Genomic DNA, 19,323 nt, shown 5'->3' on the forward strand with positions numbered 1-19,323 from the left:
AAGGTAGAGATGAGTAGGGCCAGAGGTGCCAAGTAAGGGTTGAAAAGCCAGGGTGAGAGGTTTACCCCTGGGGAACACCACATGTGGAGAGAAAGGTGGCGGAGAGAAAGGTCCCCAGTTGTACCTGGGAGAGTCAATCGGAGTGTATGGAGGTCAGCCAAGCTAGGTCCTGATCCATTATGCCCAGGAATGGTTTGAAACAATTGTTTTAAGAATATGTACAATACATAAACAATAACAGATCTTGCAGAAATTGCAGTGAAGTTCGATTGTTTAAGAATTACTGCAAATTATTAACAGAGAGATTTCTGGCGAGTGAGTATTCAATTACAAGTGTGGACAATCACATGATGAGATTAAAAACATGGCTCGAGCTGCAATGATGGAGGCAGTCTCCAAAGGAGGATTAGAAGAGAGACATCACATCGATATAATTACTCAATACTCCAAGGATGCACACACCTTCAATAAGATAGTCCAGAAACACTGGCACCTATTATGCATGGATAAAGAGCTACTGCAATTTAATGTGAGTAAACCTAAGTTTGTGTTTACTAGAGCACCGGCAATTAGGAATACATGATGTTCTTCATTCCTGGACACTGCCAAAGCTAAAACAACCAGTGGAAGTGACTGGCTGAGAACTACTACAAGTTTCCACAAATGCGGCACATGTGGTATTTGCAAATATGTACACAAGGATATTGCTAAATTCATGTTCAAAGAAGGCATGGAAATACTAATCAAGGACGTTTTCAATTGCAAGACGACATGTGGTATATGCTATAATCTGTGTCTGTAAAAAGCTGTATAAAGGTAGCAGAATAAGACAATTTAGAGTGTGCATATGGGAACATCCATCTAGCCTCTCTAACCCTGATACCAGCTTACCATTGGCCCACACCCGCAGGAATGCCACCAATTGGAGAATAAGAGTGATCTAAAATGTCGTCTTTTAATGAAAGGGAAATGTGGCAAATGTGGTGGTGATTTAAGACTTACTCTAAGACAGATGGAGGCAAAATGTGTATGCAGATTGCGGAGCACAACAGAAGGTCTTAATTCCGAGCATGCAATGAATGTGTTTTTGTATAACTATGGTGGCATATGGTTTTCTAATTTTTATATATTAAGTAGACAACGTTTTTGAATAAATTGTGCATTGTTAGAGAAACTTGCAATGTAGAGATTGCTTAGACTGCTTTTAATCTAAGACGTGCACATCTAGATGTCTAAAGATGAAGCATCTGTAATGCTTTAGCTATGTATATCAAGTGGACAAGTGTTTCTGAGTATAGAGTAACCTACAATGAAGAATATGCTTTGGCTGCTTTAAAAACTGCAACCTGTGTTTATATGTTGAAAGATGAAGCACCCGAAATGCTCTATTTAATCATCCTAAACTAGTGCTGACATTTAATATATCAAGTTATAAAGCTTTCACTGCCCTATTCACTATTGGGGAGACTGTGGATTGCAGAATATTGGTTCAGTGGCTTAACACACTGGTAAATGATTACCCCAGTGTGCATGCCAAGAAAATTCAATTTTGTAATTGATCAAAAATGTCAATATTACTTGGCAAGGACAATACATTTTCTAGGCACACAGAATTAATTATGAATTACTCATATAGAGCGTTTTACATCTGAATAGTGGTAAGATAACATCAAAATAGTAAATATGTATTCTGCAAGCTTCATTTAATGGTTGATTTTGGGCAAGATGAAGCGCAGTAGGATCCATTGAAAAAATAATAATTGAGCCTGAGCACGAGCGCTTGCATTGTAAACAATTGTGACATCACACGCAACGTGCATGTGATGTCACACTCTACCAGTATAGTTTGCATTTTCAAGATGGTGCCCATGTGTGAAAGACACGCGGGACTCCCAAGATGATTCCAAGGAGGACATTCTTTACATAAACATGGAAAGTTTTTATGAGGACCAGTGCATTCAAGCTAAGCTAATTCTTACATCACATATGGAGATATATATCTATCTTTATGGGACTTCCTCTGGCATTAATCAGGTAGGAAAGTCATATTTAGTATTGGTGCCGTACAAGATTCAACACAAATATCGTGTTCAAACCTTCGGATAACATATTATAAACACTAAATATACATTTTTGGCGGACTTACAGCAATAATATCAAGCATACTTATAATAGCTAATTATAGGGTTAACCGGATCGGGGGCAATATTTTACTACAGGAATAAAGAATGGGCAATAGCCATTTACACACTATCTTTGCTCCTTGCAGTTACTAATCCAGTATTGAGGAAGAACACACCCATCATGCAATTAGCATATTAGATCATGCCATCAGAAATGTTCTGGGGTAAGTTAATTGAGTGGTATACTACAATAGGAAGAAACTGGTACTTGGAAATTGAACTAGGATAGATTATTGAAAAATTAATTTGAATCATACTTTTTTGCAGTCCTTAAAGAAGAACTTTTGGAAAATAGCCAAACTACTAATGCACCTTCATAATCAATTATACTTATTTAATCATTGGGTAAGTGAATACCCACATATTTGCTTAATTTAAGTGAGAGCGAGAGGATGAAGCCCAGCTAGGGAACTACAGTAATAGTAATGCATTATTTAAAATTGGAGAATACTTCAAGACACTTTAATTGGTGTGTTTATACAGCCAAACCTCACATCCACACATTAGGCGGAGCACTAAACTGGATTAATGCACTGGGATTCTGTACCAGATAATATCTAGTGAGACGTAGGGGCACAATAGCATCACTTTACTAATAAACTAAAGGAAAAATTGGTGTTTTGGATGGACGTAAGAGTTTAATTCTCAAAGAAACTTTTATTATAATTTTTGGGGGTTTTGGGTGCGTCACCAAATCTACACTTCTCATGATTTATAACTGGTAATCATCAGGTGATGTTCATAGAAATGGCATGAATAAACATATCTTACATAGAATATATATTTAATACCCTGAATTTTAATTTTCCCCATGTCTTTTGTTTGTTTCTTTTTTGTTTGTCTCCCAATATTGACCTTGGTATGTATACACACATTTTGGTACATATTTTGTTTGTATATGATAAGTATTAAGATGGATTTGATATTGAATAAGAAAATAAAGTTCGAATATCAGGCTTGAAAAAGACCATTGATCAAAACACGTGTCGGCTGTGGCTATGAAAATTAAATTCAACTTTTTGAGATTTACTAATTATGTTTGATTATTGTCAGACTACTAGATCTGAAAAGAAAGAGGATCATATCACAACATATATAATTGCATGCTCCATTTTGGGTGTTATTGTATCAACGTTCTAAATCCATGATGAGCGCAGATCACTGGTTTATCTTATATCCTTGCATACTTTACTAGGTCTATGATAGGACCTATATTAACCAGTTCTGCAGCACACCGCACATTACCATTGTGTTTTGGCCAACAACACTCTGAAGCGGATTGCCCTACCGGTCTCCTTTTTCTTGCTACTTACACATGGACAGCTTTCCTGTGTGCTCTTGTAACAATGCTGATTGCTGGAAATGTCAGAGGAAGGGACACTTTGCACATTGCTGTAGAAATTGTTTCACAGAATTTTTGCCTGAGGAAATCTCAGAGTTTTTTTGTGGTTCATGAGAGTGATGAAGAGAGAGCAATAGCATTTTTGAAGTGTGTCTAAAATGTAAGAGCTGAAAAAAACATGCCAAAAAAAGTGATGGGCATCTTCATGTAATTTAGTTGAGAAATCGTGCAAGGGCCACACGCTGAGAAAGACACTGTGCCAGTCTGCCAGCACAAATAAAAATGCACAAAATGTATATTCATGGAATTGATAGTGCAATGTAACCAAATTTGCAAGTCATTGTTGGAATGCCCCTGGCACGCCCACACGCAAAGCAGGAAATTGCGGGATCAGCTATCTTTACGTGTGAAAACAAGCACCCTTCAAACAGTGTGTGGTGTCCCCTGTAAGCAGGTCTGCGACTCAGGGTGTCTGTGTTGGATCCCCCATAACTGTACCTGGCAAACCCACAACACGCGTATGGAAAATCGTAACTTGACAATAACTTGGGAAATATGCGTGTGAAACCATGTAAAACGTTCCTGCACCTTGCTACACAACTCACATGCACCCATACTTTACATTGGAGCCCCCATTGATATGATATGATATGATATGATATGGCATTTGTAACGCGCCTATACACAAGTGTTTCAATTGTGTACATGCACCCCAAAATCCGACATGCAATCCCACCTGCGTGCTGAAAATCCTACGTGCAAGTGTATTTATGCCAGCCTTAGTATAGCGGATCCTATGAAGGACTTACATGAGCATTTCCCAGAAGAGACATTTAGTGATCGATTCCATGAATACATCTCTTGCCACGCAATACTGGACATGAGAGGGAATGCCTGCAGACTGCCCCTAGGAAAGACCACTTCTTTGCAAATTAGCCCCATTTATGGTGTTCCGCCCCCTTCACTGCCCTCCGCACAGGCAACCCCCCCCCCTCTGCTGGGAGTCTCATGCAAGGCCCTCAACGGCTCATACAGGCATGCCAGGCCAGTGCAAAATCCACACAAGTCCAGTAAAGTGCTGTGCATTCGATTCCATGAATCGACAAACGGAGTTGCATGCACAGATTGGCCAAGTAGCCTATTTTCTGTGCTATAATTCCATGAATCGACCCCTGAATAATAGAAGTGTACAGATGCTGGTGGATTCAGTGTCAGATTATACCATTATAGATTGGGAAATGTGGAAATACATGTGTGTGCATAGGCATCCAGCTGTGCAAACCCAACATCTGTGGGGTAAGAAGGGTAGACAAGGAATACATCTCTAAATGTGGTTATTGTCTCTTGGGATGTTACAAAAAAAAATGGGAATAATCATTAACCCAGTATTCCTGGTCATATTATGATAGTTGATCATGAAAAGGTAGAAGAAGTGGACAACAAGTTTACTGATATTTCCATAGATACATTAATGTCTTTGAGAGGTTATCATCATTAGATCAAAAAAATAGCAGATGCTTTGCTTGTGGTCGCTAAGGTCAGGAATATTACTACAAGTCTATGTGGAGAGGTAGTGAAAGAAATTAAGAATTTAGGAGAGCAAGATGTGTGGAGGCTGCAGAATGGCTCTCACCTATTATAGTCATGTGCGAACCCACTTGGAAATCTGATTTTGTGTAGATCTCAGGGCAGTGAAAAAAGGAATAATAGAGGACAGGTTTCCTTTGCTCAATATTGGGAAATTGGTGAGTTTAGATGGGAATGTTCAGCACTGTGGATTATGCCACAACCTACCACCAGGTAAAACGTCATACAGCATTGTGCAGTATTATGACATTTGTGACACCTGATCGAAATGTTCAATTTAAAAGAATGCTGTTTAGACTTGAGTCAGTGGCAGCACACACAATGTGGGTGGATTCTGCAGCATCATGCTTTTAAGATGGTATACTGATTGTAGGTGAGACAGTGAAAGAACATGATAAGAGGTTAGAATCTTTTCTTAAGGCCTGCATAGCAACTGGGCTAACACTTAAAAAGGAAAGATGTAAATTCGGGGTGGAATCCACAGAGTATTTGGGGAAAAAATGTGTGCTAATTCTGATGGCTCTCTTTCAAAGTGGGCAGAGCAATCAATAGTTATTAAGGCCAGTGCCAATTCATGATAGGATTCCTTGATGATGGATTTGTTAGGAAGTCTGTCTGCAATAGACAGATGCCTCTCCTCCCTGGCTGCCTGTGGCAGCCATGTTGGACCTGCCATTAACTGGCAGCAGTCGGGAGATTCCCTATGAAAATCTGCATGATTGTATTACCCCAACCCCTTTCAAGATGGCCACCATGTAGGGTCAGGTTCCCCTCCCAACCACATCAGACGGCATCAGCATGTTAATGCCTTGAAGCTAAAAAGGAAGAGGAAACAACTCACTGTGTCTTGTAAACGTGGCCTCCGATGCATGCCAGATCATCACGTAGCTTAGGTAATTAGCCTTTATGTTATTTTCCAAACCTTGTTCCATGTTGTCCAGTACGCGGACTTCAATTACGTTATATTCTTTTTTACTGTCTCTCTCAAGGAATTCTCGAGACACCTGATCCCTCGTCTGGTACTCTGCAGATGAGCGGAGACTAGACAGGGGTACCAAGGTGGTTTGAGCAGCTGGTTAGGGGTATTCATGTAAACCACTTGTCAAAGTAGGCTCACGGGGGGTAGCTCTATATTACAATCTATTGTTGTTAGTTTTTCATTTAATTATAATTTTCCCCACTACAACTCCTGCCTGACATGCCCAGAGCAACCCACCAAGAAGCGCAGGCTTCTGGAAAACTATTTCCAAAACATGTCATCTTTCTTTATGGTTTACCTCAGCTTATTATCCCCAAGGGGATAGACAAACTGAAAGGGTAAACCAAACCTTGGTTTACGTTTTACGATGCTATACCACAGAACATGAGGGCAACTGGACCTCCTTCCTAACATTGGCCGAATGTGCTTGTAATAATGCCTTCCATACCTCCCTACAAGATTCACCATTTGATATGTCATATGAGTTACATCCAGTCTCCTTTCCAGTAATACACAACCTTAGCCAAATCTATTCCAGCCATGCAAGATCTACAGAACCAGTTACAGGAAGGCCAGAAAAAGGCCCTACAGTGCTTAATACATGCACAGACAGAAGCTAAGTAATATGCGGATAAGAAAAGAACACCTAGTCCTTTATATGTCAAGAACGATATGGTGTAGTTAGCAACCAGACACATTTGAATTCCTGCATGTCCTCATAAACTCAAGCCACATTATATCAGGTCCTTCCCATAGAGAAGTTTATTAATCCTGTGTTTATGCAACTTACTCTCCCTAAAATTTAAATGATTCACCCAGTGTTCCATGTATTGGAACCTGTCGGACACTCCCAGACCTTTCCTGATAGGTCATGTCCTGACTTCCCACATGCAGGGCTCGATGAAGAATAGGAGATCTCCAAAATCTTGGATTCCTGACGATACAGTAATAGAGTAAAGTATCTTGTGGACTGGAAGGGATATAGCCTGGAAACCAAATCTTGGGTTCCTGCCAGGGACATCCATGCCCCAAGAATGCTCAAACAGTTTCATAAAGACAACCCGGGTAAACCAGGCTGGTACTCTCTTCCTTCCCAGGAGGAGCTCCCTAGAAAGGGGCATACAATTAGGAATTGTGTCCTTAATAGACAGGTCCCTCTTCTCCTTCCCCATCTGTAGCAACCATGCTGGCCCGCCGTTACCTGGCGGTGGTCGGGAGGGTCCTTGTGTAAATCTCCACATAAGATTACCCAACCCCTTTTAAGATGGCTACCATGTAGGGTAATGTTCCCCTCCCAACTTGGCCGACCACGTTAGGCCACGTCAGCAAGTTGTTGACCGTAGTCCGCAAAGCTAAAAAGGAAGAGAAAACAAACAACTGCATCTTGCAAATGCGAACTACGATACCTGCCAGATCATCACCTAGCTTAGGTAGTTAGCCTTTGTGTTATTTTCCAAACCTTGTTCCTTACGAGGACTTCTCTTTCTGCCATGTTGTTTTTTCACTGTGTCTCTCGCTGAGCTGTGGAGACATCTTATCCCTCATTTGATTCTCTCTGGATGAACTAAGGCTAGCCAGGGATTCCCGGGTGGCTTTTGAAGCCGGGTACGGGTGTGCAGGTAAACTACTTATCATAGCGGGCTCAAAGGAGTATGTTTATATTCCAATCTATTGTTGCTGGTTTTTCATTAATTATTATTTGTCCCCACGGCAGCTCCCACTACTTATCATATACAAACAAAATGTGTGCCCAGAGCACCTCACCAAGAAGCGCATGTCATAAGTTGCTTCTATTTGGGCGTAAGAGACCCCTCCCGGTAGATTGTACTCAGGGAGTGGTCTCTTTTTTCCAAAGGGGAAATGAAAACTCTTCATGAATCCCAGGAGGTCGATGCATCTTGTCTAAGTCATTCAAGATCGTACAACATTGCAACAATAAAATTTCCCATCAAAGATGCTCACTGACAATGGAGTACAATTGACATCTCATGCTATGGAAGCTTCTTTGTAGAGTATTGGAGTGTATCATGTAAAAGTATCATAATATTACCGGAAACTAATGGAGCTGCCGAGAGATTTAATATGAAACTCGTGGAAACCGTTATAATGGCTGTTAGTGCTTTTCGGAGTTGGGAAGAAGAAATATTAATGAAAGTATTAGCTTATACACTGGCTTCCCATTCAATTACTGGTTTGGTTCCTTTTGAGCTACTCAGAAGGAGGAAGGCCTGCCCATCAATTTGTCCCCAGTGGATGGGACAGGAGAGGTTTGAGGATTGGAATCAAGAAGGCCACAGATGTAGAGTACAAAGAATGGCAGAGAAAATTAAAGATAGATACGACATGCTCAAATGTGTCAAGAGGACGGTAGAGTTCAGAACAAGAGCAAGAATGTCATGTCAGGGAAGTAAGAATGTGTACGTGTTAGGGAGGGACATCTGTTATGTGTATAAACAGTATCTTGTAATTAATAGTCAATCAACCACAAGGAGTTAAAGGGTGCCAAGAACCTTTCCATGGACTATATTAATATGAAGGGGTTCTAGAAGGGAGAAGAGCTGGAAGGGAGTATGGTTCCCTGGAAAGTAGTTTGTAGCTCACTGCAGCTCATCCATGGTCAACCCAAACTTGGAAGCATCGCTGGAACACACAACACACTCAGTCTCCCTATCTGGATAGCAAATTAAGTCACTATTGTTATTTTACTACACCCACAACTGCCGGACATACAACCTAGGCCCTAGTGCAGCTCATAAGTAGGGGTGGGGACCTTTTCAGACTTACAGCATGAAGTTGATCCACAACTGCCCCCCTGAAATTTTCGCTACGATGGCCCATCTGTAATTGTGACTTTAAAAGCTTGCCCATTGTTTGCTTCTAGGTCGTCCACTGTTGTTTGCTGCACCCTCATGTGCCCACTGGGGTTATGCACTTGGCCCCACTGTGATCTATCCGAGCCACGGCCCATTCCATAAGATTCCCCCCTGCTATGTAATTCCACTATGACTTGGTCATCAATGTTAAATCTGAGGTACACCCCAACTATGACGTAAGTTCCCTTGTAGAGATGCGCTAGTTGCTCCCCTCTGTAACACACTCAAATGTTACTTTCCACCTGACATACTGACTAGGGGACCTACGTATGGCAATTAAACCCCCACTGTCAAAAACATCAGAACTCTTCTTCTCTCCCATGCTGTACGATTCAGGTGCTACCAACACACCTTTCCAATATTTGGAACGTTGGATTTCCATCTATATACAGGTACCTCAAGTGCTGGTGAAGAATCCATCAAGAAATAAACCAAAATGCAAACCAGGGTACTTCTGACCCCCATGCACCAACAAAGTTCTCACTGACAAAACCCAGCGTTCTGCTTTTTAAGGTCAGATCAATACAATAAACACATGGCAGAAGAGCGTGGTATAAAATTCACTAACAAAACAAAAATATTCCAAGTGGCTACACAGATTTGTTGCAGTTGTTTTCGATTACATTAATTTGAATATATTACAGTGTCTACATTACATATTACATGCATTTAAAGGGTGAGACGGGAGGTAAGAGGCTAGTTCCACTCATGCATGCAAGATAGGAGCAGGTTATTGCTCTAAGTCTAGGTTTTGATTTGTGATGGGCTAATTGTTTATAGAAGATTTGTAGGGATTTCTGAGATTTGTCCCTGATTCTCCTCAGTTGTATGAGTAGCTGTAGGTTGTTCCACTGGCTCAGCCCAATGGATGCTATACACCACCTTTCATTTTGTATGAACTAAAATCTGACCATTCATAGTCTATTGTGTATTGTGGATCTGAGATATTCGACCGGTTATATCATTTGATCTGTCGGTATATGGATTTTGAAAATGTTTTCCAAAAGGCTCAGTGATTTATGTAGATTGCTATGTAGATAACTCTCTAGTTAGCCTGATATTTGTTTTTTTATCCCGGCTTTAATTTGATGGCTTTTTTTTCATGATAAGGTGCAGTTGTTGAATGGCATGCTTGGGGATGCCCATCTATAGGCTGTTGTAGTAGTCTATACAGGAGGTAACGTCTTGTGACGATTACTTTGCAGAGGCGTAGGCAGGGTAGGGCCTGAGGGGCAAGGCCCACCCAAAATCTGTAAATGCCCACTCAGCAGTGCTGTGTGGGAATTTACAGAAATTTTTGTCAGTGCAGTGGGCCCAACTACATTAGCATCAGGCCCCATTTGCTAGAGAATCCTGGCTACGCCTCTTTTACTTTGTGACCCATTCTTGTCATTCATTGCTTGCATATCACAGAGAAAGATAGGTAGATAAATGGATAGATAGATAGATAGATAGATAGATAGATAGATAGATAGATAGATAGATAGATAGATAGATAGATAGACAGATAGTTTCCAGACCCTAGAAACTAGACCAAGCCCCCAGAGACCAGAAAATACCCTGTCTCACAGGCTCATGTAACTGAGTGTCACCACTTTAAGGACATAAGGATAGTCTCTGCAGTTCCTTCAGGGCATCACAATACAAATGCACTGATGCACTGCAGGTAAGAAATGCTTTATATAGCTGGACTGTTCTACAGTGAATGCTTACAGTGACATGAATAAAATAAATGTCTGGCAAAACCACATAATATTTCCAAAGATTAATTTTGTTTTCAGAAACAATTTTACTAGAATTCAAGAAAGGGATACATTAGGCACACTTACTGTTGTGTGTGAAAAATTGTTCATACCCTGGGGAAGACTGGCCAAAATAAAGCATTATTAGTGAACACATGCTGGTTCAGAGCCTGGCACAAATTCGTAAAATAATGATGTGTTAATTAGGACTTAACATTTTATGTGTCTGCCAGGCCTGAAAATATATTTGTTCATAATTCCAAACAAAACTCACACAATATTGTTTACATACAATGGTGTTTTATAGATATAGGGCCCGATTCATGGAATAATCTGTGCAGAAAAAACAGGACTTGTGTGCGAAATCGCGCACAAGTTCCCGTTTGTAGATTCATAGAACACAATGTGCAGGGCTTACCCGGGACATGCAAGGAATCCGCGCTAGTCCACCATGTCTCTGCGAGCTGATGAACATCTTGCGCGACACTCCAAGGGAATGGCCCGCCGGGCCTGCCCAGCCACCTAAAAAGGGGCGGAACACATGGAATGAGGAAGAATAAACAAAAATGTGGGTGTTACGAGAGACGTTCCACCATCAAACAATCGCACCGCCCATACGCATGCAAAACAAAGGTATTCATGGAATTGAACAGGGAACGCCGGAGCACAAAAAACCATGCGCAAATTCAGAAAGATCTACACCACGCGATAGCAGGTGGAAACATCAACACCCACACTAACAAATGCTTAAAAAGCACACGCGATTTAAAAGTGCACAGATACAGCCACGATGAATGCACCATTTGTTGCAGCAGTCATCCTGCAACACCGCAGGAGGAAGAGGATGGCCAGGGCCCGGATCTTCCACCCAAGGACCAGACTTTTTGGGATGCCTGATGACCAGGTCCATGGCAGGTCTAGGTTCCCCCATATCATCCTCGACCTGGTCACATCTCCCACCATGTGCTCCCAAGCACTGAGCCCCTTGCAAAAGGTGCTCAGTGTTCTGCATTTTTGGCCACTGGCCTATTCCAGTGTACCACTGCCATACTAGGTGGCATCTCCCAGGGCACGCTGCCACGCGGCTTACACCAGGTATTGGCAATCATAACTGCACGTCCTTCTGTCTGCCGCATATCTATATGCCCAGATCACCGACAGAAAGGCAAGTAGTGGTCCAGACTTTTATGGGGTGGCACACTTCCCAAAAGTGCTAGGTGCCATTGATTGCACACATGTTGCTCTGCGTCCACCTCGAGCAACATAGAACATCTACTGCAACCGTAAACATTGGCACTCCAAATATTCAGGTTGTGTGTGATGCCAAGGGCATCATTACTGAAGTGTATGCCAACTATCTGGCAGCACCCAGGATAGTTACATCTTCAGGATGTCCCCGCTACACCGCACCCTGGAAGCTGGGAAGCATGGCAACACATGATGCATTGGTGAATATGAATGGCCATGCACATGCATGCATGTTGCACAAAGACCAATAGACACTGTCAACAAATGACAATGACTATTCTCACCTCTACAGGGGACAGCGCTTGCCCTCTGAGCAGATACATGATGATGCCCATACACAACCCCAACACACCTGCCGAGGTAAGGTACAGCACTGCCCATATTGCAAATCGCGGGATAGTGGAGCACACGTTCGAGAGCTGAAATCACATTTTTGCTCCCGTACCAACTCTGGTGGTCTGTTGCTATATGCACCAACAATAGTCTGCAGGATCATTGTGGCAGCATGTGTCCTGCACAATGTTGCAACACAGAGTGGTGTCCCGGTGGACATGGTGGTGGCATCCCATCTACACCCACAAGCACACTGCTTGCACATGGCTGGGCAAAGAGCACATGGAGAGGCTGCACGTACCCAGCTTGTGCAATATTATTTCACCTAAAATCCTTCCCTTGTGGAGTGCACACAATCCCGCCAAATCCACTGTGCCCAAAAAAAACACCCTGAGAAAATGGCCTTGGAAGTGCAAATTTGTGTGCATCCCTTAGAACTAAAAAGATATTTCTTTTTGTGTTTCCAAAAGAAACACATTGAAGAGGGAGGACACCACTAACACCATGCAACCATTTAATTAAATCACCTCTTTGACACAGAAACCATCTCATATGTAAAGATAAAGGATATTCATACCATGCACTATCCCCACTGTAGTGGTCCCCTGGCGCCCTGGCGGATTTGACTAACACACCTGTAAAATGTGTGAGCGTCGATAAATCCTGAAACATCATGTCTGAGCTGCAAGCCATACATTGCCTCAACAATTTACATGGACACAAAATACAACAAGCACAATTGCCGATAGATGCTCACATGTCCTACAATGTGCATGATATTCACAAACAAGTTCCTATTGTGGGGTGTAGAAAAGCAGTGCAGTATTGACCCACAAGTTACTCAACATGTCAACATGACCACAATAAACCCCATCCACAAAAAAATGATTAACAAGAGGTAATAGAAAATTCTGATGAAGAGTGCGACCCACCAGAATTACCACATCCAGACATGCAGCAACTAAAGTAGCCATTCCATAACAATCAAGATAAATGCACATTTTACCTGTCCCCTTGTCATGCAGTCGACAGTCACATCTCATCCCATGAAATAGCCATCATTCCCTGACTGAAGGATCTGCAGACAATGACCAAAATGAAACATAGTGCAGCTAACACATCCATGCAACCAAATGACCCACAGGCACCCCTATGTGACATACAACACATGTAAACAACAACTCACAAGACAACCATCAACATTTGTCCCAGCACGCATGCAGCAACACCTGCACACTGCATGCAAAACACACCCACTGACAAACAACAACACCCCCACACTGCCTGCCCCCCTCACTGACATGCAGCAAATGTGCTGTGCAAGTCACAAATCCCCATTCACTATACAATGGCACATAAACAAAGCACACATCAGTCAACATGCTGCATGAAAATGAGAAGACATAACATATGCAGATAATTGAGTCCACAAAAAAGCAGGGACACCCCTGTAAGACTACCAATGACATGACAAGTCATGCCATCACCTGCGTAGTATTGGGACAGTGCACTGAACACAGTCACAGGAGCACATTTATTTATTCATTCATGTTTTAGTCACGTGTTAGGCGCTCATACAATTAGCAAAACTGTTTCAAAGCGCCCACAGGGCAACAATGTGGGGGCAGGGGAATGTAGACAATGAATTACAACATAGATAAATAATAGAATTATTAGTACAAACAAATCATGAGAATAACTAGGAGGGGAGACAACCCTATTATGCCTTGTGAGTGTTCAGAACATGCAAGTGTAGAGGGGAGGGTGGTAAGTAAAAACTGCTGAGAAGTTCATGGAGAAGTGCTCTGGGTGAAGTGCTAAGAAAAGAAAAGAAAAACGTATGTGCAACCTCCCGTGGTGAGGCTTAGCCTGAGCAAGTGCAGTATATAGACAGTGGCTTGAATGCGAGATGTGGGGGGTCAGGACCCCTAGTAAACATTAGGGCCCTGCACATCAGTCCCACTACTGTATGATTAGCAGGGAAGAGAGGAGGAGAAGGAAGATGAGAAGACAAATGTCTAGAGGCTTTTGGGAACGTAAAGAGGTCCTGCTCAAGATGCAGAGGGAGAGGGAGGCTAATACACAGATGGCAGCCCACCAAGGAAACTGATCAAACACCGGCTCTCAGTTTAGCAAACCGCTTCACACACAGGGAGTTGGTGCCAGGGGAACCCAGAAGTCTAGAAGGGAGTATTTGATCAGGAAACGTTGAAAATAGAGTGGTCTTGAGTGGTCTTGAATCCGTGCAGAGAACGTGAGCCAGTGAAGGCTTTGTAGGGCAGGAGAGATGCGGTCCCTGGGCCTGAGTGCAAGGATAAGTCTTGCTGCCATATTAGGAGGAGGCTGTTGCAGTAGTCTAGCCTGGAGAGAATCAGAGCATGGGTAACATTTGAGTCTCTGGTGGAAGTTGTGGAACAGTACAGTTACTTTGAGAAGGAAGAGCTGAAAGTGGGACTTATTGACAATGGCCCTCATTACAACACCAGCGCTAAACCATGGCGCTATTATCACCATGGTTGGTGCCGGTGGTGTAACGGGTTCGCCATGGTTCAATGGGGAATTACCACCCCATTCCAAGGTTGGCGGGGCAGTAATTCCCCATTGAACCATGGCCCTTCCCCATTCCCATTTTCGCCCCATAGGGCTCTATGGCAATGGGGAAGGCGCTAAGTATGGTACCGCAAATTGCGCCTTTGGTGTAGACCAGCCGTTAAGGTTGGGTCCCGCAAAGGGACCTCGTAGTAAGGCGCTAAGTGTTTAATGGCGCCGCAGCCTTTTACGGCGCCGTTAAACTCTTAGCGCCAGGGTCGTAATGAGGCCCAATGTCTTGAATATCAGGGATGAAGGAAAGGGTGGAGTTGAAGATGACTCCAAGATTCCTAGCTTCAGAGCTGGGGGTAGGGACGGAAGCCCATGGAGGAAGGCCAGAGTGAAGGGAAGAAGTAGGATGCAGGGGATCCAATAGGGAGAATCTCGGTTTTGCTGGCATAGAAGCAGAGGTAATTTGCAGTGCACCAGGCCTGAATGGTGGAGAGGCTGTCAGGGATAAAGGATGGTGCAAATGCGTCCGTAGGAAGTTTGAAGAAGAGTTGTGTGTTGTCAGCATGGCACTGGAATTTGGGGGAGAATGAGGCAATGATGCGTTCCAGCAGGAAAATGAATATGTTAAAGAAGCAGGTCAAAATAATGGAGCCCTGGTTTATGCCACAGGTGGAAGAGAAAGTAGGGGAGGAGAAAGGGTCCAGAATGGGTTTGGAGGAATTGGCGATTTGGAATGAGCTAAGCCAGTCCAGTGCATGCTCCGAGATGCCAAGTGTATCATGGAGCCTTTTTTATGAGGATAGAATGGTTCACTGTGTCAAATGTAGAAGAGAGATCAAGGAGGAGGAGGACAAAAGGGGATTTTGAATTGAAGGATGCGAGCAGTACTTCACGGGTGTTCAGGAGAGCAGTGTCCGTGGCTCAGGAAGCTTGGAATTCACACTCGTGGTCATGTAGACCGCCAATAAGTTTGGTATGGGCGTTGAGTTGGGGAAGGGTTAACTTCTCAAGCAGTTTTCTAAGGAAGGGGGTGATGGGAATGGGGTGGTAGTTAGCTGGGCTGGGACGGTCTGCAGATGGTATTGTAAGGATGAGGTGCACAAGGGAGTATTTGATGGAGGATGGAAAAGAACCAGTAGCAAAGGAGTGGTTGCAGAGATAAGCAAGAGGGTATTGTGTCTTTTCATCGACAACCGTTTTTCCGACTTATGTTTTGCCACAGGGATTTTTCTGAAAAACCTCATCAATTATTTTAGGGGGTGTGAAAGGGCAAATAAAGGGTTGGGGATCAGGAACAAAAGAATACGTAAAAAAACATTTTGATGAGGTTTTCAGAAAAAAAACCTGCGGCAAAACACCTGTCGTAAAAACAGGTGTCAGTGAAATGAGATGGAACCCAGCAAGAGCAGGGGATTGAGAAGAGATGATGCCCTTGATGGTTATGGATTAGCATGGGACAAACTGTTCGGAAGAGACCTTCATGGAGTTGACAACTCTGGTGACTTCTTTAGGGGAGACAGGAGCGAATGAGGAGAAGGAAGAAGGAGAGGGTGAGTGGTAGGGGGTCAGAGTGGAGGGTTGTAATGGAAGAGTGCATTACAAGGAGGTTCAGTATGTCCAAGGTTTTTGAAAACAAGTGAGAGGTGACTGCATTACAAAGGGACTGTGAAGGAGTAGGGGCAGTAGATACAGCAGATGGGTTGGAAAGTTCCCTGCACATTTTGTAGAGTTCAGCCATGCTGCAAAGCATAAGAATGCAAACACACCCATACTCACCTCTTGCACTCCCAACAGGATCATGCTTGACACATCAATTCACAGAGTGTAATAATCAATGACACATATGTTTTAACAAGGTTCAAACACCAAATTGGATTCACCCACCTGAATTCTTCTCTTGTGCGGTTTCCTTCTGAACAGGAAGAAAATGGGGAAATACCTAGAAACCCCTCCGCTGACCAGAACTAAATGATCCGGTCTGCGGTGGGACCTCCAGGGAAAACCCCCTGAAAGGGGAAAAACCCTGTGCAGGGAAGGGCTGCTTGAGTTTGCAGTGTCCAGAGAACCACCTTCCTTGTCGGGTCTGAATGGTATTTCTTTCAAGGTGGTCAAGTCTGTTTACAAGGCTGATAGGTGCTAATGAGGATTGAAGGACAAATACAGAGGTACAAATTTACTTCACTACCAAAGGAACTACTGTGAACTAGGAGGAAACCAAGAGAGAACTCCAATAGTAAAAATGTGGCTTACCCTGATTAAGGAATCAGAAATCTCTGAACGTTGGAGGAAGTGGTCTTTGAAGCAGGAAGCTAAGGAGCAGTCACCATGGGGCTGTAAAGAAGGAACAAGGAACAGAGGGGTTTTCAAGGCTTAATAACACCAAGTTACTATAAAGAAAATCTTACTGAAACTAAGACTGAATTCACGTTACCCTCAGGGAAGAAAGGCGAAGAATGGTGTGTTCTGGAAGTTGGAAGTACTTAGGATCGGAACGGCGCATTACCCATAGATCAAGTTAAACTTTTGACATCTAGAAAAATAGAGGGAATAATGGTGAAAATAATGGTGAAAAGGAAACGCTATTCGGATGCCTTGCAACCTGGGGGAAAGAGAGCAGGGAGAGTGGAAACACTAAACCACTGATGAAACTTACCCTCTAGCCGCTGCGTGCTGGTTATCGGGAGCGGCGTCTCCGTCACGCAGTGAAAGTGAAAGTAAACACTGCCGTAAACGGTCCTTTGTTTGCCTAGCCCCGAGCTAAGAAACAAATAGAAATACAGACAGATTATAACTACAGGGACCCCCTGATCTAATGCAAATGGAATACTACAGATTCCTTAGCAAGTAGAGAAAACAAACTCACGAAGTGTGGCTGATCTCTCTGTAGAGTAGCAACGCACTGGAGCACCTTCCGTGTATCCTGATATGCGTTGCGTGCGTCGGGAGGCGGGGCTCCCAGCACCTCGTTGGCAGTCGGAATCACTAATCCGTTGCCGGCAAACAGATACTCCTCCATATTGTGAGGAGGAATCGAACTCTGTGTAGTAATCTTGTCGCATTGTGTAATCTCATGGATGGCATTCATCACAGTATGCCCCCTCCTAAGAGTATCGCCCCCTGGTTTGTTCGGATGTTTTAGATGAAATCCCCGAACCAGTCGTGGGGCATGAACTGCGTTGTGCGATTCCCAAGTTTGATTTGAAGGGGAGCACCCCTTCCAATTCACCAGATATTGAACCTTCCCATGGTGGAGTCTAGAATCACAAATACCCGATACTTCGTATTCTGATCCTGAAGATCCTTGTGTCGGCGGAGGGCGTATCAAAACCTTTGGATGAAAAGGACTACGAACATCTGGTTTCAATTGTGAAACGTGGAATACCGGATGAATTCATGACCACGTCACGGGAGTTTGATTTTGAAAGCTGCCGGACCGATGGCTGAAATCACACAAAATGGGCCTAGGTATCTCAGAGATAGCTTTGAAGGTCAAAGATGTCTAGGCAGGAACCGAGATGACAACCATATCCAATCTCCAGGATTAATGACAGGAGCCGGAGTACGTCGCTGATCTGCAAATCCCTTCACTCTTTCTTGAGACTCATTAAGGGCTTTTGTGGCTGCTAGATGACCCTGGTGTATCTGCCCCAACAATTGATCGACATCTGGAAACTTGATCTCCGAATGTTTGCTTGTGGGAAAACTAGTCAGATGGAAGCCGTATGAACAAAAAAAGGCGAGGTTTTGAGTGAGGAGTGATAGGAATTATTATATGCAAATTCAGTTTGCCCATTGGTTTGGGGATGATAACCAGAACTTAATGCCCATGTAATTACTAATATTTTGCAGATCTGTTTCCAATATCTAGAGGTGTACTGGGACCCTCTGTCGGAAATGATGACTTCCGGCAATCCATGTCTGGTAAAGATCTTATCAATTCATTTTCGTGCCATCTGAGCGGCCGATGGTAGTCCCTCCAGTGGTTCAAAATGAGCCATCTTGGTGAAGGCATCAATTGTCACCATAATGGTAGAATGACCTCTTGAGGGGGGCAAATCAACTACAAAATCGGTAGAGATGATTTGCCATGGTCGAGAGGGTATGGTCATTTTTACCAATTTCCCTGAGGGATGTTGTTTGGGACTCATAGTTTGCAGACACATAGGGCAAGAATTGATGTACTGTTGAACGTCGCTTCTTAATGCCGGCCACCAAAAGTAATGGGAAATCAATTCGCTGGTGGTAAAACATCCTCTATGTCCTGAAGATCTAGCATCATGGCACCATTTCAAAGCTTCTTTCCGTAGGATCTTTGTGGGTAGAAAAACTTGACGACCATGAAAATAGCAACCATCTTTCATGGTCATAGTTTTCGGTTGTGCCAGAGAGAGCCTCTTCAAAACCGACGGACCAGATTGTTGTTCCAGTAGTTTCCAGAATTTGAGGGGTTTGGTCATCTTCAACGTAGAACACAAAAACATAGGTTCTGATCAGA

Source organism: Ambystoma mexicanum, chromosome 3q (genome assembly GCF_040938575.1).
Source record: "Ambystoma mexicanum isolate Mex_15411 chromosome 3q, UKY_AmexF1_1, whole genome shotgun sequence".
Classification (NCBI taxonomy): domain Eukaryota; kingdom Metazoa; phylum Chordata; class Amphibia; order Caudata; family Ambystomatidae; genus Ambystoma; species Ambystoma mexicanum.